The following is a 25,625-nucleotide window of genomic DNA, read 5'->3' on the forward strand; positions in this document are numbered from 1 at the left end:
CAGCACTACATCTCCAGGCTGGAAAGGGCCAGCAAACGCCTTCTGGTTGAAGCACTGCTCCTGTTGTTCCCGACTCCGACTCAAGTTCTTCTCAACATACTCCTGAATTTGTCGATACTGCACCCTCCGCCGAGTGTCCCATTCAGCTGTCGAAGGGAGTGCTTCTGGGGCTTCCAATTCCATGTCCAGATCCACCGGTAGCCGGCCGGGGCGAGCCCTCATCAGGTATGCTGGGGTGCATTTCGTTGAGCTGGAAGGGATATTGTTGTACATATCGACCAAGTCAGGTAGCTTCTCCGGCCACAGGTTCCGCTCTTCTAGCGGCAACGTCTTGAGGAGGCCCAGGACCAGGTGGTTCATCTTTTCACACATGCCGTTGGTTTGGGCATGGTAAGGCGTGGTCCGGATTTTCAAAGGCCGGGCCTTAGTCAGTAACACCTTCTTAGGGTATCCATGTGGTCGGCAGAAATAAGCCTGGAACGCTCTAGCGGCGGTACGGCCAGTTAGGTCTTTGACTGGGACAACCACCATGAACCTTGAATAGTGGTCTACAATGGTTAGAGCGTAGGTGTACCCACTTCGGCTGGGGGTGAGCTTTACATGGTCCAGGGCAACCAGCTCCAGCCGTTGATCTGTAACGATCGGGTGTAGGGGCGCCTTCTGGCTGGCCTCATCCTTCCTTCTCAGCGTGCAAGGGCCACACTCTCGGCACCAGGCCTCTACAGATTGCCGCATTCCACTCCAATAGAACCACTCTCTCAACAGCATCTCTAGTTTCTTCCATCCGAAGTGTCCAGCACCATCATGGTATGCTTGCAGGACGGTGGCAACGTTAGCTTGGGGAGTCACCAACTGGCGGATCTTCTCATGAGTCTTCGGGTTAATCAGCACACGGTACAACTTCCCCTGGTGTAGATACAGCCGGGTCCGTTCTCACCACAGGCGTTGGGCTTCGGCTGGGGCGGCAGGGTCTATCCCAGCAGCGCCTTGTTCCACCAAGATCTTGACTAGGCGGATAACGGGTGCCTGGTCCTGGGCTTCTTGCCGCTCCTGGCTGGGCAGCGGGTCCAGGTTTACCCGTTGTTGATGGACATGCACCTTCTCAGTCGGTGGCTGATGAAATGCAGGCAACTCAATCTCTTCGAGGTCATAATCCTCGGGCCCTTCTTCCAACAGGTGGGGCATCCGAGAGAGTGCATCGGCATTAACGTTGGCACGGCCGGCCCTGTACTTGATGGTGAAATCGTAGTTGGCTAGCCTAGCCACCCACCGCTGTTCCAACGCGCCCAGCTTGGCTGTGTCCAGGTGGGTCAGCGGGTTATTATCCGTGAAAGCGGTAAACTTAGCCGCTGCCAGGTAATCGTGGAACCGCTCGGTGATAGCCCACACCAGTGCCAGGAGTTCAAGCTTGAAAGAGCTGCAGTTCTCAGGGTTCCTCTCAGTCGGTCGAAGCCTTCGGCTAGCATATGCAATCCCTTTTTCTTTTCCGTCTTGGACCTGGGATAGGACTGCTCCCAAGCCTACATTACTGGCATCGGTGTAGAGGATGAAGGGGTGGTTGTAATCAGGGTATGCTAGGATTTCTTCTCCAGTCAGGGCCGCTTTCAGCTGACGGAAGGATTCTTCATGCCTTTCTTCCCACACCAATGGGGCTCCTAGGGGTCTACCACCTTTGGTCTGTCCCACGAGGAGGTCTTGCATGGGGGCGGCCATCTTCGTGTACCCCTTGATGAAGCGACGGTAATACCCCACTAGGCCTAGGAACTGCCTCACCTCTCTCACCGTGGTCAGCCTCGGCCAGTCCTGGATGGTGGAGATTTTCTCAGGGTCAGGGGCGACACCCTCTGCACTGACCACATGCCCTAGGTACTGCACTCTGGGTTTCAGCAAATGACACTTTGAGGGCTTCAACTTCATCCCATATTTGGCAAGGGACGCGAACACCTCGGCTAGGTGCTTCAGGTGGGCTTCATATGTCTGGGAGTACACAATCACATCATCCAGGTACAGCAGGACGGTCTCAAAATTTAGATGCCCCAGACAGCATTCCATCAGCCGTTGGAAGGTTCCAGGGGCATTGCACAGCCCGAACGGCATGCTATTAAACTCGCAGAGTCCCATAGGGGTGGCAAATGCAGTCTTCTCTCGGTCTTCTGGCGCCACAGCCACCTGCCAGTACCCACTGGTGAGGTCAAGGGTGGAAAAATAGTTAGCGGTTCTCAGCGCAGCCAGAGATTCCTCAATGCGGGGCAGAGGGTAAGCATCCTTATGTGTTATCTGGTTATTTTTCCGGTAATCCACACACATCCACATGGTGCCATCCTTCTTTTTAACCAGTACCAACGGGGCGGCCCAGGGACTACAGCTGTCCCTAATAACCCCTGGCTCCTTTATGTTCCTCAACATGTCCTTGGCACATTGGTAGTGTGCAGGGGGAATAGGCCTGTACCTCTCTTTGATAGGGGGGTGCTCACCAGTGGGGATATGGTGTTGGACCCCTTTAATCTTCCCAAAGTCTAGGGGATGTTTGCTAAAAACTCGCTCATACTCCCGTACCACCCGGTATACCCCTTCTTTGTGATGTGTAGGTGTATCGTCAGTGCCTACATGTAGCTGTCGGCACCACTAGCCTAACTCCCCTTGGGATGGGTGAGTGCTGGCAGTAGGTGGTGAGGTTGGGGGAACGGCCTCGCGGATGGTGTGGGGATCCAGAGTGAACAACTTGGCAAGGGTAGCGTACCGGGGAAGCCTGACTTCTTCCTCCCCGCAGTTCAGCACCCTTAGGGGCACTCTCCCCTTTTTTACATCTACCACCCCTCGGGCGGCCATTACTGTGGGCCAGTGTTCAGAGGGCATGGGCTCTATCATGGCGGGGTAGTCACACCCCTGGGGCCCTACCGCTGCCCTACACCAAATCATCTCGCTCCTGGGAGGTACAATCAAAGGGGCAACATCCATCACTCTCACCCCACCAATCTCTCCTCCTGTCGAGTTCACATGTTGGCGGTACATCAGGGCTCGGATCTCACGCTGCACAGCTCTCTGTCGGCTCCCCGCCGCCGTGGCAGCCAGCTGCTGCAGTAGGGTCAGCACATTACTCATACAGTGCTCCATTACGTTAGTCCCTAGCACTACCTTCGGGTTATGATCACTGGGTTCATTCATTATTACAATCATACCCTGGTGTTGCAGTTCAGCTCGTCCCACAGTCATGGCCACTTGCTTGTACCCCACTTGGGTCAATGGGAGTCCATCAGCAGCAATCAGTGTCATACTGGCATCTGGGGGAGCCAGTTTGTCTTTTCCCCAATACCGTTGATACAGTGTGTATGGTATGGTGGTTACCTGTGATCCAGTGTCCAGGAGAGCCATCACCGATATGCCATCCACAGCCACGGGGATGATGGGCCGGGCCCCGATGTACCGGTCCCGCCAGTCTGGGGGGCCATGGGGTTCTACTCCTGAGGATTGGCCCGTGGCCCCAGGGGTTGCTCGTTTAACGGACACCGTTGGGAGTAGTGGCCGGGTTTGCTGCACCTGTAACAGATTGGGGGTCCATACCATGAGTCATTGGCCCTTCGCCGCTGCATCCAGGGGACGTCCTCAGGGCTCTCGGCGAGCTGCATCTTCACCGGGGCCTGGGATCTGGTCGGAGGCTGGAGTGCGGCGAGGATCTTAGCGAGGTCCCGATCCATGCGGCGAACCTTAGCAGCGAGTTCTTCCATCGTTCCGCTTGGGGCTGCAGGCACTGGAGGTGCTGGTGGGGTAGGGGCCACCACGACGGGAGCAGTCTCAACTGGCCACGGGGCTGGCTCAGGGGCTTTAGATGCGGGGGGGTTGCAGAGCTTTGATGGCCCGTTCCTTTAATACAGCAAAGTCCACATCAGGGTGTTCTAGAGCCCACAGCCGAAGTTGTTTGCGGTCCTCTGAGGACCTCATCCCCTGCACAAACTGCTCACTTAACATTTTGTTACTGTCCGCACTGTTGATGGTGTCCACCCGCTTCAGTGTGCGGAGTGCGGAGTGCGGTTTGCAGGCGCAAGGCATAGTCCTGAATGCTATCTGCGGGCCGTTGCCGGCATTGATAGAACTACATCCGCAACTCTGCCTCGGTACGGGTCTCAAAGGCGGTCTGCAACTTCTCAAAGATGGTGGCTACAGAGGACCGGTCCCCCTCAGCCCAGGTCTCCGCCTCTTGCTCAGCCGCGCCAGTTAGCTGCCCCAGCACTAGCGCTGCACGTTGCTTATCAGTCAGGGGGTACAGCTCTAGTAGCGGAATAAGCTTTTTCCAGAAAACCTGCAAGGCATCAGGTTTCCCATCGTACTGCGGTAGCCAGGCAGCTCCGGGCACATAGGGCAGAGAGAACGGCATCACCTGAGCGAGAGCTGGGGCCGCGGCGCCCCCCATCAGCGCAGCCGGGACCTGTGCAGGCCCCTTCCCATCTACGGGTGCTTCCACGACTGTGTCCGCCGCTCTTCCAGCGGCTTCGTCGGGCGCAGACATCTTGTTTCCGTCCCCCTTAGTCTCTTGCCGGCTCCTCCTCTACAGGGGCGGGGCTTCGGCCTTCGCACCTCTACTACTCGAGGAGACGCTCGAGCGGGAATTTTTCGCGCCCAAGATGGCAGCTTCTCCAATTTTTCGGCCGGACACCTCCGGCGGTAACAAGGCGCACCTCTACCAGACGGCAGAGCGGTAAGATCCTGTTCGTGACGCCAAGTTGTCGCGGGCGGAGGAGGGGACGCTGCGCTCTCCCACTGCTCCACTGCTCGTGTCCGGCTGCTGCCGCTGCTCGGTGGTGGCTCGAGCGGTGGGCCGGATCCCGGGGACTCGAGCGGCGTTCCTCGCCCGTGAGTGAAAAGGGTGGGGATTGTGGGGATTGGATATTCTCCGTGACGCCACCCACGGTTGTGGTGATATTGGTGACACCACCGCTGCTCTGGACGGGGATCCCGGGAGCGATGACAGGGAGCAGCCTGGATGTTAGTTCTCCCCTCCGTGGGTAGGGGGGGTTTGGTTGTCCCGGGGCCCGGTGATGGGGGTAGGGGTGAATGGCAGGCGGGTTACGGGGTCTGGTGAGGTGCAGGGTCGCGGAGGGCAGCGCTGTGCCGCACGGCACTGTGGTACTCACTCAGCCAATGATGAGGACACAGTTCTCGGTAAAACACACGGCTGGATGGACGGGTCCCACAGACGGCAGCGGTGTTTCTCCTCCCGGCAGGTTGATGGTGACTGCCTTTCCCTGCACCTGTGTAACGTGTACGGTTCCAATGGGTTCCCACCGGTAACCCGCTCCCCCAGCTTGGATGGGTGCTGAAGGAGCCCCTTTTGCCCGCAGGCTCTGGCCCTGGGAACTTTCGCCTTGGCGGTGACTGTGTTTCCCTCTCTCGGTTGGACTGTTGCCTTCTGTCGGGACTTGGCTGCTGGGAAACCCAGGAGGTTCCCTTCGCTAACGGATTTGGCAAATTCACGGCGACTCCTAGCCTTGCCGGGGTCCGTAAGCCCTTCCCGGATGGTGCTGGCTTCTCTTTGCGTACCGGTCCGGTACCGCCGGGCCACCACGGTCCTTACGGCTGGCTCCAATAGGCCTCTCCTGCAGACGGTCACCACCGTCTGCCAACCTTGCTGGTCCGTCCGGGCCACACACCCGGACCAACTTCAGGCTTCTCTACTGCCACTTTCCTCCTTCCACTTGTACTTCCAAAACTAATTTGACTTACTTTTCCCACCTCCAGGACTGTGAACTCCTCGGTGGGCGGGGCCCACCCCCTGGTGTGGACATCAGCCCCTGGAGGAAGGCAACAAGGGTTTCTCTCTGACTTCGGTGTGCCTGACCGGGAGTGTGGGGTGTGTTGGTGTTGTGCTTGTGACGTCCTGGCTTGTCCAGGGCGCCACACAGTCTTCTCACGATCTTCTGGTGCAACCGCCACCTGCCAGTACCCGCTGGTATGGTCAAGGGTAGAGAAATAGTTAGCAGTTTTCAGCGCAGCCAGCGACTCTTCAATACGGGGAAGAGGATTGGCATCTTTATGCGTTATTTGATTGATCTTCTGGTAATCCACACACATTCTCATGGTGCCATCCTTCTTCTTCACCAGCACCAGTGGAGCTGCCCAGGGACTACAACTATCCCTGATGACCCCTGCCTTTTTCATGTTCCTCAACATGTCTTTAGCGCATTGATAGTGTGCTGGTAGTATTGGCCTATACCTCTCCTTTATAGGTGGATGCATGCCTGTGGGGATATGGTATTGGACCCCTTAAATCCTCCCGAAGTCTAGCGGGTGCTTGCTGAAAACCTGCTCATACTCCCGTACTACCCTGTATACTCCCTCTTTGTGATGCGTAGGTGTCGCTTCAGTGCCTACATGCAGTTCCTGGCACCACTCCTCGGACTGTTCGAGGGGTGCACCACTATTTGTGGGGGGTGCAAAGGTAGAAGGGATGGCTTCATGTATGGCGTGGGGATCTATGGTGAGCAGTTTGGCAATGGTGGCTAGTGGGGAAGCCTAACCTCTTCCTCCCCACAATTCAGCATTCTCACAGGCACTCTCCCCTTTTTGATGTCATTCACCCCTCTGGCCGCCATCACCGTGGGCCAGTGTTCTGAAGGTGTGGGCTCCACCATCCTCGGGTAATCGCGCCCCTGGGGGCCTACTGCTGCCCTGCACCAAATCATCATCTCGCTTCTTGGTGGCACCACCAAGGGGGCCACATCCATCACCCTTACTCCACCAATCTCTCCACCCGTCAAGGTCACTTGCTGCCGCTGTAGGAGGGCCCGGATCTCACGCTGTACTGCCCTCTGTCGGCCTCCTCCTGCAGTGGCGGCCAACTGCTGCAACAAAATCAGCACCTCACCCATACAATGTTCCATCACATTAGTCCCTAAAATTACTTTTGGGTTATGGTCACTGGGTTCATACAGCACCACAATCATCCCCTGGTGTTTTAGCTCCGTACGTCCCACGGTCAGGGCCACTTCTTTGTATCCCACCTGGCTCATAGGGAGCCCATTGGCTGCAACAATGGTCAGGCTGTCATCAGGGGGGGCAAGTTCACCATTACCCCAATACTGCTGGTACAAGGAATATGGCATAGTGGTTACCTGAGATCCTGTGTCCAATAGGGCCATGGTCGGGACGCCGCCCACCGCCAAGGGGATGATGGGGCGGGCTCCAACGTACCGGTCTCTCCAATCGGGGGGGCCATTGAGGTCTACTCCTGAGGATTGGCCCTTGGCCCCAGGGGTTGCTCGTTTAACGGGCATCGCCTAGAGTAGTGGCCAGGGTTGTTGCACCAGTAACAAATAGGAGGCCCATACCGTGAGTCGTTGGTCCTTCTCCGCTGCATCCAGGGGACGTCCTCTGGGCTGTCGGCGAGCTGGATCTTCCCTGGGGGCTTGACTCTCATCGGAAGCTGGAGTGCAACGAGGATCTTGGCTAGGTCTCCATCCATACGGCGGACCTGGGCAGCCAGCTCCTCCATCATCCCGACGGGCGCTGCAGGACCGGTAGAGCCGGGAGAGGAGGTGCCACCGAGATGGGAGCGGTTATAGCCGGCCATGGGGCCGCCTCAGGAGCGTTTGGTGTTGGGGTTTGCAGGGCCTTGATGGCTCGTTCTTCCAATACTGCAAAGTCCAGATCGGGATGCTCCAGGGCCCACAGCCATAGCTGCTTGCGGTCTTTTGTGGACCCCAGCCCTTGCAGGAATTGTTCTACTAGCATCTTATTGCTGTCCACATGGTTAATAGTGTCCACCCGCTTCAGCGCATGGAGGGCTGTTTGCAGGCGCAAGGCATAGTCTCATATTATCCGCAGGCCGCTGCCGACACTGATAAAACTGCATCCGCAATTCCGCTTCCGTGCGGGTCTCAAAAGCGGCTTTGAGTTTCTCAAAAATGGTAGTCACTGAGGCCCAGTCCGCGTCAGTCCAGGTCTCCGTCTCCTGCTCAGCTGCGCCGGTTAGCTGCCCTAATACTACCGCCGCCCGTTGCCTGCCAGTCAGGGCATACAAATCGAGGACCGGGCTAATCTTTTTACAGAACGCCTGCAAAGCATCAGGCTTCCCATCAAATTGCGGTAGCCAGGCAGCACCAGGCACATAGGGCAGGGAGATCGGCATTACCTGGGCGACCGCTGGGCCCGCGTTCTCCCCTGCTCTTGCGGCCGGAGCAAGGGCCTCCCCATTTCCGTTTTCGGGCGCCGCCGCGGCTGCGACCGCCGTTCCTCCGACTACTCCGTTGGGCGCAGACATCTTTTTCCCGTCCCCCCTTGGTTCTTTCTAGCACTTCCTTCTTCTGGGGGCGGGGCCTCACTTTTGCGCCCTCCCTGCTCGGGGAAGACGCTCGAGCGGGAAATCTTCATGCCCAAGATGGCAGAACTTCAAATTTTTCGGCCGGACGCCGCCGGCGGGGACTGCAAGGCACACTCCTACCGGTAGGTAGATTGGTTCTATCCTGTGACGCCAAGTTGTCGCGAGCAGAGGGGCCGTGCTCGCTACGCTCGGGTCTGAGGCTGCTGCTGCTGCTCGGTGGCTCGAGCGGTGGGCCGGCCGGGGACTCGAGCAGCGCTCCTCGCCCACGAGTGAAAAGGGATGTTGGTTGGTGATACGGGGAGGCAGGGTTCCTTGGGTGCACGGTTGCGGAGGCAGCGCGGCGCAGTGCCGGATGGCACTGTTGTACTCACTCAGGTACAGATTCACAGAATCTCTGGTAAACCAAACGGCTGGATGGACGGGTCCTGCAGCCGGCTGCAGTGTCTTTGGTCTCCCCGGACAGGTTGATGGTGGCTGTCTTTCCCTGCACCGCTGTAAGATGTATTGACTCCGATGGTTTCCCAACGGTAGTCCGCTCCCCGGCGTGTATGTACCGAAGGAGCCCGTTTTTCCCGCAGGCGCTGGCCCTTGGATCTCTAGCCTATGGCGGTGGCTTTTTATCCTCACTGTGTGGACGGTTGCCTTCTGTCAGGTCTTGGGTGTTAGGGAACCCCTGGGGTTCCGGTCACTCTTGGATTTGACCGTTGTCGGCAGCTCCTAGCCTGGTCGGGGTCTGATAGCCCTGCCTTTGTGCTTGGTACAGATCTGCTGTCTACGGTTCCGCTGACTTGCACCACCTCCTGCAGACGGCCACCACCATCTGCTGACCTTGCTGACAGTGCCTGGGCTCCTACCCAGACACTAACAGTTTCTGTCCTCTCACTTTCAACTCCAACTCGAGTCTACTGCTTTTTCCCGCCTCAAGGCCTGTGAACTCCTTGGTGGGTGTGGCCAACTGCCTGGCTCCGCCCCACCTGGTGTGGTCATCAGACCCTGGAGGAGGCAACAAGGATTTTGTTTCACTGATGTTAACTATCCAGGGGAGGGTGTGTGTGTGATGTTGTGTTTGTGACTACCTGGCTAGTCCAGGGCGTCACACAGGCAGATCTCACCAGCGACCAGTGACCAGCTCCCAGCCCTCAGTGACACGTGGAAGCGATGCTGCGCTCGGTAACTAAGGTAAATATCGGGTAACCAAGCGCTTGGTTACCCAATATTTACCTTGGTTATCAGCGCACACCGCTTATCGCTGGCTCCCTGCACTCCTAGCCAGAGTACACATCGGGTTAATAAGCAAACCGCTTTGCTTATTTACCCGATGTGTACTCCGGCTACTTGTGCAGGGACCAGGGAGCCGGCACTGGCAGCTGGCCAATTATACAAATGACACTTGATCAAACTCTGATTAGAGTTTGATTTGAGTCTCGTAGTGTGAGCCAATTATCTGAGATGAGAAAATCAAAGCACACTTTGAGAAGATGAAAAACAAAATTCTCCACCTCCTCGGTTCTGTGAAATTGGGTCAAGCAGTACTGTTCTAAAATATTAAAATGATAAATGATACTATTTGATAACTATTTTATAATGATAAATGATACTATTTTTCATAGAATCAGAAGACTTCCTCTTCCCTTCGCTCCTGGACGATTATCCGGGGTTTTTTGCTCCCCTTCATCCGAGAGCCGTAACTTTTTTATTTTTCTGTCAATTTTGCCTTATGAAGGATTGTTTTTTACAGGACGAGTTGTACCTTTAGACGAAACCATAAGTTTTACCATATAGGAATATACTGGAATATGGCAAAAAAATTCCAAGTGTGAAAAAATTGCAAAAAAATGTGCGATTGAACAATTGTTTTGGGGGTATTTTATTCACCGTGTAAAACTGATGTGTCGGTCTGATGCCTCAGGTCGGTATGACACCAAATATGTATAGGTTTACTTTTAATTAAAAGGTTAATAAAATTCAGACGTATGTCCAAAAAGAAGTGTCATCTTCCCTGACTCTTAGCGTTCTCATTTTTTGGGATATGGGGCTCAGTGATGGCTTATTTTTTGCATCTTGAAGCTGACTTTTTTAATGGTACGATTTTTGTGCAGATGCTAGGTTTTAATTGCCTGTTATTGCATTTTGCGCAAAATTTGCAACTACCAAAAAACATAATTTTGTCGTTTGGATTTTTTTTGCTGCTATGCGTTCACTGATCACATCACGGGGCCCCCGATGGCAATGGGAAAGGCTTATTTCTTGCTCCAATACTTTAAATCTCGCTGTCACATTTTGAGAGCGCGATTTAAGGGGTTAACAGGTGAGGGTGGATGGCGGATCTGAGATCTGATATGTACAGCTGATGAGGGATGCATATCATCTACTGTATCCTTCCAAAGAGGCAACAAAGTTCATCTGTATGGATAAGTGTGAAATCAACTATCTAATCCCTTTCATATTTATCATGGAAAAAAAAACCTCACAGGGGATAGAGGAAAAAAAGCAATTTGTGCATATATGTGTGGCACTGCAGCTTAATGGTTAGCACTGCAGTCTTGCAGGGCTGGGGTCCTGGGTTCAAATACCACCAAGGACAACATCTGCAAGGAGTTTGTATATTCTCTCCAAGTTTGTGTGGGTTTCCTCTGGGTTCTCCGGCTCCCTCCCACACTCCAAAAACATACTGATAGGGACTTTAGATTGTGAGTCCCAATGGGGACAGAGTTGCCAATGTATCTAAAGCACAGTGCTAATTAATGGCACTATATAAGTGAATAAATATTATTATTATATTCATTGCCCAACTTTCCGTTGGGGACCCTTAATGTCCATGTTACATGCAGCAAAGAGAAGAGCAGCAGCAGGTGGATGTGGAGGGGGAGGTGGCACAGTCATGGGTGGAGACTGCCAGAGTGAAAATGATGACTATAACTCTTGCCATGAAAACCAATCATCGCAGCATGGTAATGAAAATGAGCCAAGAGGGCTTTTAGTAATGATGGTCAGCAATACTAGCTCTATGCTGGAATGCTTGTGGAATCATAGGTGTATTGTTACTTATAAGCACAGGGATGATTATTGGATAACTATGCTTTAGGAACCTTGATTTAAATCAGAATGGAGATTTTTTTTTCCCGTTTTTCAACACAGAATTTGAATTCATACGGGTTTCAAAGTATTTTTATTTCTTCAAGAGAACCACAGTAACAGTACTTCAAAGCGTGTTAAGTTAAACTGCATTGTATTTTCTATTGAACTGGACTCCTTTATTGGATACTATACGAGCAGCACATGTTGCTGCTGTTCCTAAAACTTTCAATCTTTCACATTCTACAAAGCTTTACACCCTATATTATCTAAAGCTTCTAATTACTATCCATATATTGGCGATTTCATGTTGTGAATCACATTTGTGCGTATAATCAAGTGACTTTTTTTCAAATATGCTTTAATATCAAATTTTAATCTATACCCCTCAATGCTTGGCTGGGTGCCGTTATTTTTCATTGTATGTCTATCTTTAACTAATCTTGATTACTAAAAAAAATGTTTACAATTTGAAATATTTGTGTGGTTAGGCAGTCCATGTTCGATTTTCATTTTCTTTCTTAGGTTTTCTTTTATGTAGTCCCGCTGTCTACATTTCTGAGAATTGCTATCAGGGATAGCAATTGCTTACAGGGATAGTTACAGTATATTTGATATGATGGACTAGATGTTTAATCTGCCATTGTGACAACTGACGCAGTTCAGTAAACAGAGATACACTGGCTGAACCGTCAGGTTCAGACGTAACTAGACTGTGTCCTATCTTGGGGAGATACCATGAGCCCTGAACCCAGGGATTCTGCCATAGCAGGTTTGTGTCACGCTAGGTACGGGGAAGTACCAAGCATACGGCAAAAGGGAAGGGAAACCCTGTGTCTAGGGAGAGGGAGGATGTTGACGGCTGACCGAACCTACTGCTGGTCCCTGGGGTTCTTCAGCATCCTACGTGCCGAACCGGATACCTGACCCTAGGTATCCCTAATGCTGGGTCCTAAATAGGGAACGGATGGGATGAGCTCTTAGTCAACCCCACTAAACAACTATAGAAGACACAAGGGGGACACACAGTGGGAAAAGCATGAACTACTTATCATTAGATGACTGAGTTCAGGAGAGCTTTCAGCAACAATACCACAATGGAAAATAAATCACCTGCTTGCAACCTCGGCTTGAAGGAACTGAAAATATCACCAACACAGTCCAAAGAAAGGAAGGGGTATATAAACACCAAGGGAATACTGATAACAGCTGGGTGGAAGCTGAGCTCCTACTGAGTCCAAAAGGGATACAGATGAATCAGGCAGGAAAACTACCTATACCAATGAATTCTGACAGCAGGAACAATGTGTCCTTCAATGGCCAAAAACCACATGATCTGTTGTCACACATGACACACCCATTACAGTTGGACCAGTGGCAAGAACTAGCCCAGTTTGCTATGGGCAAACTGTTATGTCCAGCCTCTAATGTAATGCCATAGAGGGTATTCAGTCATAGCGGGTAGAGGGTCATAGGGGGTAGTCACACCTATGTGCACCAGGTTATACACCTCAAGTGTGGCAAAAAGCTTATATTTGACTATGGCTGATAACAATGATTAAATCAGATATACCATCTGCCAGTCTACCATGTCTTGTTGCCTGCTTCAACTGGGTGCATACAGACGAAATTGATGCATGACAGAGTACATTGTAACTCTGCATCATTATAGTATATGGCCCAGTCAGTACATGTGCCCTACTCTCATTTTGCAGGGGTTTGGAAGCACCATATTTTACGGACCATAAGACGCATCTACAACTTAACGCGTCGCGTCAACATCAACGCGTCTTCAACTCAAAAACATTTCTAGAATCCGTCCCTTCCTCAATTCGCAATCTACAAAAATGCTAGTGCATGCCCTCATAATCTCCTGCCTGGATTACTGCAACATCCTCCTCTGTTGCCTCCCTACTAATCATGTTGCACCTGTCCAGTCCATCATTAATTCTGCTGCCCGACTGATCCACCTCTCTCCTTAATACCACCACGCTTCTCCCCTCTGCAAATACCTCCATTGGCTCCCAATCTTCCACCGTATCCAATTCAAACTACTGGTAACACTGACCTACAGAGCCATCCATAATCTGTCTCCTCCGTATATCTCTGAACTAATCTCCCGCTACACTCCAAAACGTAATCTCCGGTCCTCCCAAGATCTCCTTCTCTCCTCCTCTCTCATTCGCTCCTCATGCAACCGCCTCCAAGACTTCTCCCGGGCATCCCCTGTCTTCTGGAATTCGCTGCCTTACCACATCACATTATCTGCTACACTTGCAAGCTTCAAACGGAACTTGAAAACTCATCTGTTCAGGAATGCCTATAATCTTCAATGACCCCACTGCTTCACCACCACCACAGCTGCCGCCTCACCATCGCGCGGAGCTGCCGCCTCACCATCGCGCGGAGCTGCCGCCTCACCACCGTGCGGAGCTGCCGCCTCACCACCGCACGGAGCAACCACCGCCTCACCACCGTACAGAGCCGCCGCCGCCTCACCAACCGTGCGGAGCAGCCGCCACCGCCTCACCACCGTGCGGAGCCGCCTCACCACCGTGTGGAGCCATCGCCCAACCAACACCCCACCTATTGTCTCCTCACCAAAATCCTATAGAATGTAAGCTCGCAAGGGCAGGGTCCTCTTCCCTCTGTACCAGTCTGTCTATTGTAACTTGTATATGTATTCTGTATGTAACCCCTTCTCATGTACAGCACCATGGAATTAATGGTGCTCTATAAATAAATAAATAATAATAATAATAATCTAGGTTTTAGAGGAGGAAAATAGGAAAAAATATTTGAAGCAAAAAATTTGGTCGTGATGCAATTTTATCTTGGGGATCTGCTGCTTACACTGTACTGGGGGTAATGTCCCCCAATTCTGTATTAATGCCCTCCTTCCGGGCCACTTCCAGGTATATATGTTCCACATCCTGATATATGTGATTCCCATCCTGGGCACATCCAGGTATATACGTCCCTAATCGTACTCTATATGATCCCCATCATGGGCCCATCCTGGTATACATACGTATCCTCCATCCTGGGCCCATGTTGGTATATATGCACATCATCCTGGTATTTATGTTCCCCATCTTGGTATAAATTATCCCAATCCTAAGTCCATCCTGGTATTTATGTGCCTAATTCTTGGTATATATGATCCACTTCATGGGCGCATCCTGGTATATATGTTCCTAATCCTGCTATATATATATCCCTAATCCTAGCATATACAGTATGTCCCCCAAAATGAAATATGTTTCTCATCCTAGTACGGTATATATGTCCCCCATCATGAGCCCATCCTCGTATGTCTGCTTCCCATTATGCCACACACATAAAAAAAACAATTATACTCACCTGTACTCCGCTTCCCTGGTGCTATGCATCCTCTTCTGATGTCGGCAACTTACTTTGCCGTGTAAGCGGTGGCTAGTGCATGACATCCCTGCCATGCACCCCCGGTTACACGCCAACGTCAGCTGCTGGCTAATCCAAAATGAATGTTCACTGCTCCTCATGCCTGGGATTATGAGCATGGGAAGCAGTGAATATTCATTTTTTTTAATAGTGAACACATGTGATCACCCTAGTCTTTTTAATAAGCCGGGGCTGTGATGTTCAGTGTGCATGCTAGTAAAACAGTAAATATTCATTGCTCTCTATGCCCATAATCCCGCACACCTCTCGGCACCGGCTGCAATGCAAAGAGCAGGGAGGGATTATGGGTGTGGGCAGTAGTAAATATGCATCTTCTTTAACAACGGGCACTCGTGTTGGCGCTAGGCGCCAGCTTCCTGCAGTGGTGTTCCTTCTCCTGCGTTCTGTGACTTGAACCACCACCCCCCCCTCCCACCACTCACTCACAGTGGCTCAAGCACATCCAGACTATAAAGGGTGCTTTACACGCTGCGACATCGCTAGCGATGTTGCGAGCAATAGAACCCGCCCCCGTCGTTCGTGCAACATTTGGTGATCGCTGCCGTAGCGAACAATATCGCTATGGCAGCGTCACATGCACATACCTGCTTAGCGACGTCGCTGGAGACATCGAACAATCTCTCCTTTAAGGGAGAGGTTCGTTCGGCGTCAATAAGCGACCACCCAATAACAGAGGAGGGGCGGAGATGAGCAGCCGGAACATGCCGCCCACCTCCTTCCTCCCTCATTGCTGGTGGACGCAGGTAAGGAGTTGTTCGTCGTTCCTGCGGTGTCACACATAGCGATGTGTGATGCCGCAGGAACGACAAACAACGAGCGGCATGCACCACCAACGATATTATGAAAGGAGCGACGTGTCAACGATCAACGATTTTTGATGTTTTTGCAATCGTTGATCGTCGCTCCTTTTAGTCACACACAACGATATCGCTAACGGTGCCGGATGTACGTCACAAACACCGTGACCCCGACGATATATCGTTAGCGATATTGTTGAGTGTAAAGTACCCTTAAAATTTGGGGGGGATGTGTTACGGGGGAACTGGCAGATTAGGATCAGGGGGTATATATCCCAATCGCCAGTCCGGGCCCACCGTGCTCCAGATGGCAATGGAGCTGCTGGCACCCTGTGGGTTAGGCGGAGACTATAGAGCTGATGACTCAGAGATAACCCAGGAGACCTGGTGGAATTGGCGCAACCCCGACCACGTGTGAAGGGAACACGCAAGACCGGATGGTGACCAGGTGGCGTTGACCGAGAAGACCGCTGCGACAGCGCCCTGTTGGCCACGTGTGTCAGACACGACAGGCCGAGCGGTCCTTCGATTAGCGTTTCTAGTCACTAGTCGAATGGCCACGTGTGTAGAGGACACGTCAGGCCAAGGGATCACACCTATAGTGTAGACTGGGAAGCCAAGGAGGATAATAGGTTCACACACCCAATCCTGGAACACCCTATTAACTCCACAGGGGTCCTGGGGTATGCTGTCCGTGCGCGTAGGAGGCACAACCGGACATATGGCGCAACAGGTGCGTTGTCCATGTGCGTAGAGGACACTCTCGGACAGGTGACGCAGCAGGTATGCTGTCCGTGTGCGTAGGAGGCACAACTGGACAGGTGACGCAGCAGCCGCAGCCCAGTTAATGCCACTGGACTGCTATAGCACAACAGGAACGGTAGCAAGGAAGCACGGTGCCTGACCCTCATGTGCTGAGCCACGAATCTTGGCGTGACAGGCACCGTTCGCCTAGCCCTACCTACCGCTTCCAACAAGGCTTATGCCACCATGAATTCTAAGTGAATATGAGTGAAGACTGTGAACCTCTTTGTTGTCTCCTGCCCCTTTTATAACCTAGATCCGCCCCAAACCCAGGGTGGAACCACCAAGGTCCAATAGCAGAGTGCCATATCATCAGCGACGTCACCAGCGACGTATCCAGAATCGCCACGTCAATGATGACCTCATGGCAGCCACGCCCCAAACACTTCACCCGTCATCGTCTGACGACCAATGGTGAGGTGCCAGATCATAGGGGCGGGTCTCTGCGAGCCAGTCCGGAGTGGCCACATCATCAGGACACCTGACACCCTCTGCTCTATCAGGGCCTGCCACCTCACAGACATGCTCAGTGAGGTCCTTACCGGACCTAGCCTCTGATGCACTAAGTGCCTGACCATGCTCAGTAGCCTGAACAACAGACTCAGAAATCAGACTATCTGCCTGAGCATGCTCAGTAGGCACATCCCAGAAATTAAACACAGCATGAAGTACTTGTGCAAAGAGGCTGTTAGGATTAATTGTGGGAGCATGCTCAGTAGCCTGAACTGAGGACTAAAGCCTGCTTTACACGTTACGATTCTGCATACGATATCGTATGCGATCGTAACCGCCCCCATCGTATGTGCGGCACCTTCAATTTGTTGACCGTGTCGCACAAACGAGTAACCCCCTGTCACACGTACTTACCCGTCCATACGACCTCGATGTGGGCGGCCAACATCCACTTCCTGGAGTGGGAGGGACGTTCGGCGTCACAGCGACGTCACGCAGCAGCCGGCTAATAGAAGCAGAGGGGCGGAGATGAGCAGGACGTAAACATCCCGCCCACCTCCTTCCTTCGGCATTGCTGGCGGGAGCCGCGGGAAGCAGGTAAGCTGCTGTTCATCATTCCCGGGGTGTTACACACTGCGATATGTGCTACCCTGGGTACGATGAACAACCTGACGTTCAATTTTTAGGAATTGAACGACGTGCGTGCGATGAACGTTTTTGAATTAAGGACCACCATCTCTGGATACTTGTACATAGGTTTCTGAATTGAACAATCCCTTTAAGGGCTTATACAATTTCCTAACAAAAGTCCATTTAGGCTTTATCTATTATGCACTGGTAATCCAGAGCACAAATACTGAAATGCTATATCCTTCAATTAATAATGGTGAATGGAGGGAAAAGTGCTGGACACTGCAGATCGGGAAAATAGAGCAGATGTTTCGATAGATCATCTTTCATGTTCCCTGCTCACCAGATATTTGTAGATGAATACTGGCAGCAACACAGTAATTTCACAAAATAAGGCTCAGTCTATCACATCTGGAAGACATTACATTCACATATTTTCTCCTCCAGAATGAGATAGTCACACTACTTATTTTGGGAGCTAAGGTAGGGGACCCCGTAACGTATGGAACCATCAGCAGATGTATCTGCACCACTGCAGTGTCTATCGGAATCATGTGCTGGATTTAATTCCCAGTCATTCCAAGCAGAATCCACAGAGAGAAATGTGTATAATAACAGTGATGTAGACAGGAGGGAGCTGGAAAAGAAAAAGCAAACGACTCCACCGCTGAGAGAATTTTGGCCCCTTACCAGGGAACAAAATGTTCTTGGATGTAATCCAGTACATGAGTTAACTTGAGAGCAAAGCAATCCATTCAAGAGGAAAAAAAGGGGCCTCCACTGAGCCGGGGTTGGATGCTGGGGTCACGCACTGTTTATTATATTCAGAAATCTAAGAATTTTTGCTTTGCATTTTTGAATCTCTTCGGCGAGAAGTCTTCCCTTCACAACTTCAAAAAACAAAAGCCGAAAATATTATCCTTAGTAATTGTTTCAGCTCTGATCATAACTGATAGCAGACAGTAGAAATAGCAGAAAACCTACAGAAAGATGAACTATTATCCATACATTGGTATGCTAACTATGAGCTTTACATGACATTCACCCAAGCAAGATGCCTATGTGAAGCATTCTTGTGAAATGAAGACTAAATTAGCAATTTTCCATGGTGAAATAATGCTGTCCAGGGATTTTAAAGAATATTTTTTTCAAATGAAAGGGACTGGAAAATAAACATTAGAATCAGGCGAGTTGATTGTGACTGTCTAATTATATTACAGAGGCTCAGTTTGTAGAGTGAGATAACGCGGGCAGATCTGTGTCCATTACCTCATCGTGGGCCGTTATGTGGGATGTGAAAGAATTTCATCTTAGGAAGTAAAGAATAACTGAGAGGGTAAAAAAGGTAGAACTTGGCAGTGCCATGTATTTTATCCTAGGATCCTTCACATTGTAAAACTTAAACGGAACCTGTCAGGTGCAATATGCACCCAGATCCACGAGCTGTTCTGGGTGTATATTGCTAATCCTTGCCTAACCGTCCCTGTATCTAGTAGCATAGATAAAAAAATCTTTAGAAAAAGTATTTCTAAAGATCCTTCATTATATGCTAATGAGGCCAGTGACTAGTCGCAAGGGCATTAGTTCCCTTGGCTAGTCGGCAGCCTTAGCATGTAAGCACGCCCTTGTGTGTGTGCTAATGAATGTGCAGTCAGAGGACGATTAAGCTCACCTCTGCTGCCACCGCGCCCAATGCTGGATTTCAGCTCAGTGTGCATGATCCCCGGACTTCCAGTCATGTGCATTGAATAGCATGTTAGCACGCACCTGTCGGCATGCTAATGTGATGCCCCTGGACTAGTCAGGTCGTCACAGGGTATTGCACGCTCTTTATCTCTTAGTGCAGGAATCAGCCCCCGGGTCTGGAGACCCTCGAGCCACGAGTAGCGACACCCGTATCCAAGCGGTTCGACCGCTGCTGGGGCGGTACACCTCTTAAAAACTTGATGTCACGAACAGGATACGAACAGGACCCACTAACCTGGGTGATGTGCACTTTGAAAGTCCAAGCTGCGGTGTCAAAATCCCGTTCCCGCCATTTTCGACACAAAAATGCCATCTTCCAGACCAAAAGCGTGCAAAGCTGAAGCCCTGCCCTTCGTCCTGAGAGTGTGGCCAGAACCTTAAGTTCCCAGGGGTTCCCAGCGTGAAAGTGAGTGGCTGGCGAAAACCAAGGGGGAACAAGAAGATGTCCGCGCCAGATAATGTAAGCATTGCAGCGCTGCCCTCGCCAGACCAGGGTGATGCGGATGCAGCGGGCGCCGCTCCGGCCGCAGGAGCGGTGGCACCGAGGCCGAGGTGGTCACGCCGATCATGCTGATCACCTTGCTCTACGTGCCCGGCATCACGTGGCTACCTCAGTATGATGGCCGCCCTGACGCCTTGCAAGGATTCAAGCGGAAGATCTGCACGGTACTAGATATGTATACCCTGACCGGCCAGCAGCGGGCGTCGGTGGTACTCTGACAGGCGCAGCCGAGCTGGATGTAGAAACATAGACTGATGAGGACCGGACCTCAGTATCCGCCATCTTTAAATGGCTAGGTGCTGCATTGGAGACCCGCACCGAAGCTGAGCTGAGGATGAGGTTCTACAGCTGCAAGAAACGTTCCCAAGACAGCATCAGAGACTACGCCCTGAGAATGCAAGCGGCGCTGAGGACTCTGAAACTGATCAATGACATCAGTGAACAGGAGGGGAACAAGATGCTTGTGGAGCAGTTCCTACAGGGCCTGGGATCAGTGGAAGACCATAAACAGCTACTGTTCGGCTGTGGGCCCTGGAGCATCCTACATTAGACTTTGCCGTCTTGAAGGAACGAGCAATCAAAGACCTGCAGCCCCCGGAGGCTCCTCCAATCCTGGCAAGCCGGCACCTCTCCTCTACATGTGAAGCCTCCTGCCTTAGCATTGCCAGAGCCAACATCCTCGGCGATGCTCGTGGGCAGAATCAGCGATCTGTCTTCACAGGTGCAGCAGCTGAGCAATGATGTCGCAAGGATCTTAGAAGCGATGCAGCTCCAGCCAAAAACCAAGCCAGCAGGGAACACCCAACAAGCCGATTGCCCGGAGGATGTTCCCTGGATGAGAGGGAGAATCTCGATGTACAGAGGACGGAACAGCGACCGGTATTGACAGCTTGTTTGTTATAAATGTAATAAGACTGGTCATTACGTCCGACTCTGTCCTTTAAATGGGCAAACCCTGAGGCCAAGGGCCAATCACCAGGAATAAACTCCCAAGGCCCAGCGGACTGGCGAGAGCGGTACGTGGGAGGACAGCCAATCATTTCCACCACCCTGGATAGGATCTCAACCTCTGCACTCCTTGATACCGGCTCCCAGGTAACAACTATTCCCTATGTAATGTACAAGGAGTTTTGGTTAGATGATGAACTCACCCCGCCAGATGACAGCATTACCATCTACGCAGTCAACGGGTTACAAGTAACTCAAATTGGGTTCAAGGAGGTGACCATTAAGGTGGGCCGGGTAGAGTTGGCGTGGCAAAGAATTATGGTCGTGCAGAATGACCCTAGTGACCGGAACCCCAAGATCATTTTGGGATCAAATGTTATTGAGAACTGTATGGGGGAAGTGTTGTTTTTTCTCCAACAGCTATCTGAGACTGCAGGAGCAGGGCAACAGAGGGTCCTGCAACGGGAGATCTGGGCCCTCCTGCAGCGGCAACAGATAAATCTATCTGGAGGAGAAATTGGCGGTGAACGGGTAATGGATGTAGCCCCTCTTGTAGTGCCCCCACGGAGTGAGATGCTGATATGGTGCAGGGCAGCTGTAGGCTCCTGTGGACAAGATTACCAGGCAGTGGTAGAGCCCCTGCCCTCAGAGCATTGGCCCACAGTATTAACGGCCAGGGGGGTAGTCGATGTCCGGAAGGGGAGGGTGCCCGTACGAGTGTTGAATTGCGGGGAGTAAGAGGTTACATTGCCCAGGTATGCCACAATTGCCAAGTTGTTCACAGTAAACACAGATTGCATCCATGCAGCGAATCCCCCAAATACCTCAGATCAGTCCTCCAGTGACAGTTCCCAGGGACAATTAGAAAAGTGGTGCCAGGAGCTACATATGGGCACCGACTCTACACCTCCACATCACAAACAAGGGGTCTACAGGGTTGTGCAGGAGTACAAGCAGGTCTTTAGCAAGCACCCACTAGATTTCGGGAGGATAAGAGGGTTACAACACCACATACCCACAGGCCCATACCACCTGCCCATTATCAATGTGCAAAGGATATGCTGAAAAACATGAAGGAGGCTGGGGTCATCCACAAGAGTTGCAGCCCCTGGGCAGCTCCCCTGGTATTGGTAAAAAAGAAAGACGGTACTATGAGGATGTGTGTGGATTACAGACAAATTAACAAGATCACACATAAGGATGCCTACCCCCTACCCCGAATTGAAGAATCCTTAGCTGCCTTGAAATCTGCAAATTACTTCTCTACTCTTGATCTTACTAGTGGATACTGGCAAGTAGCTGTTGCTGAGGAAGACCGCGAGAAGACTGCCGTTGCCACCCTGATGGGATTATGTGAATTCAACAGCATGCCATTCGGGCTGTGCAATGCACCAGGAACATTTCAGAGGCTCATGGAGTGCTGCTTGGGCCACTGCAACTTCAAAACTGTCCTGATTTATCTGGATGACGTCATCGTATATTCTAAAACATATGAAGCGCATCTGGAACATCTGGCGGAGGTATTCGAAGCCCTATCCAGGTATGGGATGAAGCTAAAACTATCTAAGTGTCACCTACTGAAACCTAAGGTCCAGTATCTGGGACATGTAGTGAGGGCTGAGGGCGTGGCACTGGATCCTGAGAAGATTACGGCCATCCAGAACTGGCCAAGGCCTAATACTGTCAGAGAAGTGCAGCAGTTCCTGGGTCTGATGGGGTATTACCGCAGGTTTGGGAAAGGCTACACCAAGATGGCGGCTCCCTTGCAAGATCTCCTGGTTGGGCAACCAAAGCATGGCAAGCCTTCTGGCTCCCCATTCCAAGATTCCTTCAGGCGGATGAAGTCAGCTCTGACGGGGGATGAGATCCTCGCATATCCCGACTACGGTCTCCTGTTTTTACTGTACACGGATGCCAGCAACGTAGGATTAGGAGCTGTCCTGTCCCAGGTGCAGAAGGGCAAGGAGAAGGTGAGTGCCTATGCCAGCAGGAAGCTATGGCCTACAGAAAGAAACCCTGAGAACTACAGTTCTTTCAAGTTGGAGTTCTTAGCACTCGTCTGGGCTGTAACCGAGAGATTCAAGCACTACCTGGCCTCCGCAAAATTTACCATGTACACGGATAATAATCCGTTGACCCACCTGGACACAGCGAAGCTTGGAGTGCTGGAACAGCGTTGGGTTGCAAGACTGGCAACTATGATTTCACTATAAAATATAGAGCAGGCCGCAAGAACACTAACGCGGATGCCCTATCCAGAATGCCCCATTTGCCCGTTGATATACAGGATGAAGACGACCTGCAAGAGATTGAACTGCCCGCCTTCCATCGTCCTGTTAGCATGGAACAGCCCCGGTCCCATAGCAGTCAACAAGAGGCAACCTTCAATCCGTTACCATCATGGTTGGCATGTAGCTCAGGATGGTGATCCTGCAATCAGACTAATCAAGGCATTGATATCTCAAGCTAGCTCCCGCCTTGAACCAGATGCTCCAGAGGAAGCTAAGAAGCTGTAGCAGGACAGGAGTCAGATATATCTCCATCGAGGCAAGTTGTGCCGAAATTTTACCAATCCCAAGACGCATGAAAGCATATGCCAGATAGTGATACCCAAGACATATGAGGAGAAACCCAAGAAATTGTGGTCCTTGTGCTTTAAGGAGGAAAGATGCACTAGTCAGTGAGCACCGCTCCAACCAATAGTCACCAAGCAGCCCTTGGAACTTGTAGCTTTGGATCATGTTAAGCTTGCCCCGAGCAAGAGTGGTTACACCTATGCACTCAAGATGGTGAATCACTATTCAAGAATCCTGGTGGTGGTACCTGTCAAAGATCTAACTGCCAGCACAGCGTCGAAGGCATTCCAGGGGCACTTTTGCAGGCTGCATGGGTATCCAGACCGAGTCCTCACTGATCAAAGTCCAGCGTTTGAGGCTGAAATCTTCAATGAATTCTGTGGCCTGTACAGATATAAGAAAATACGCACTACGCCCTACCATGCTCAAACAAATGGGATGTGTGAAAAGATGAACCACCTAGTAATCAACCTGCTGAACACTCTTCGGGGTACATTGCACGTTGCAACATCGCTAGCATCGCTTAGTGATGTCCAGCGCGATAGCACCTGCCCCCGTCGCACATGCGATATGTGTTGATTGCTGCCGTAGCGAACATAATCGCTACGGCAGCATCACACGCACATACCTTGTCGACGACGTCGCTGTGACTGCCGAACAATCCCTCCTTCAAGGGGGAGGTGCATTCGGCGTCACAGTGACGTCAGCGCGACGTCACTAATCGGCCGGCCAATAGAAGCGGAGGGGCGGAGATGAGCGGGACATAACATCCCGCCCACCTTCTCCCTTCCGCATTGGCGTCGGGACGCAGGTAAGGAGATGTTTTCAGTCCTGCGGGTTTACACACAGCGATGTGCGGTGCTGCAGGAGCGACAAACAACATCGGACCTGCGGTCGATGCAACATTATGGAAATGAACGAAGTTACATAGATCAGCGATATTGTACGCTTCTGTGCTCGTTCATTGTTCTATCTAGGATTTACACGTTGCGATGTCGCTACCGGTGCCGGATGTGCGTCACTAACGACGTGACCCCAACAATATAGTGGTAGCGATGTCGCAACGTGTAAAGTACCCCTTCCACTTGAAGAGTGGAACCAGTGGCATGAAAAATTGCCAGATCTTGTTGACATCTACAATAACATTCCTGTGGGCTCCACCAAATGTACACCTGCTTACCTGATGAGAGCCAGACCCAGGAGACTCCCAGTGGAATTAGAAATGGAGGTTGAACTGCCTGAAGCTTACTCGCCCGATGCGGATTGGAACTCACGTAGCCAGATCCAGTATAAACGAATCCAAGAATATGTTGAAGAGAATTTGAACTAGAGTAGGGAGAAGCAAGAAAAGAACTTCAACAAGCAGGAAAGAGCTACTCCTTTCTCGCCAGGTGAGATGGTACTAAAGAGAAAAAGAAAGCTACACAAGTTGGATGACCAATGGGAGAAGGAACCCTACGTGGTGCAACCCTCTAACTTTGACAATCAGAAGACTTGCCTTATCAGCAAGGAACAAGGAAGAACCACGTCTGCCATCTCCAGAGATCACTTAATGAAGTGTCCAGAACCCCTAAGAGTTTCAGATGAACGCCAAACCCCAACCTCAAGTAGTGGAAAGAAAGAAGAGGATGATCCGTACCATTCTAGGTGATTTCCCAGAAGACTGGCCCATGCAAAATGGAGCAGTGATAGTCCCTGTGTTAACATTCCCACAACCTATGGAAGAACCAGAACAGGAAAGGCTTACTGACACTGCACTCACCTCAACACCTAGAGTAGTACCCGTACCCTTCCCACGAATACGTAGAGTCCTACCAGCCACACCTGTCACTGATGGTGAGGAACCCGTAGGAGACACTGCCACATTACAGGGGGAAGAAGAGGTTCCAGAGTTGAGGAGGTCGACTCGGGTTAACTTTGGCCAGTCTCCTCTGAGATATAGAGAGTAATGGTACCCGGCTAGCTAGTTCTAATGCTAATGCTGTGTTTTCTTTTGTTATTTTTCTAAGTTTGTTATTTTTCTGAAAAATGATAAATGAAGTTTGAAAATGCTAAAAATGTTGATCATCTGGGAAAGTCACCTGATTTTCTGCCAAATTATTTAAAAGTTAAACATGGACCATGGCTGTGGGACTGGCAGCGGCCAGCACGAACTTGTGCTTTTGTATATAGTTGCACCCAGTTCGCCTACCTGAGTCGTCTTTTGTGCCTCCAGGACTTCAACCCTGTCACGGAACCAAGTAGGAAGTGGGGGGTTTCAGGTTGTTTGGGTGGTGGGTTGAAGGGAGAGGAACAATGGGAATTTACTGTCGCAGGAAGGGGCTGCAGTGAAGTAG

This window comes from Anomaloglossus baeobatrachus, chromosome 1, assembly GCF_048569485.1.
Source record: "Anomaloglossus baeobatrachus isolate aAnoBae1 chromosome 1, aAnoBae1.hap1, whole genome shotgun sequence".
NCBI classification, from domain to species: Eukaryota; Metazoa; Chordata; class Amphibia; order Anura; family Aromobatidae; genus Anomaloglossus; species Anomaloglossus baeobatrachus.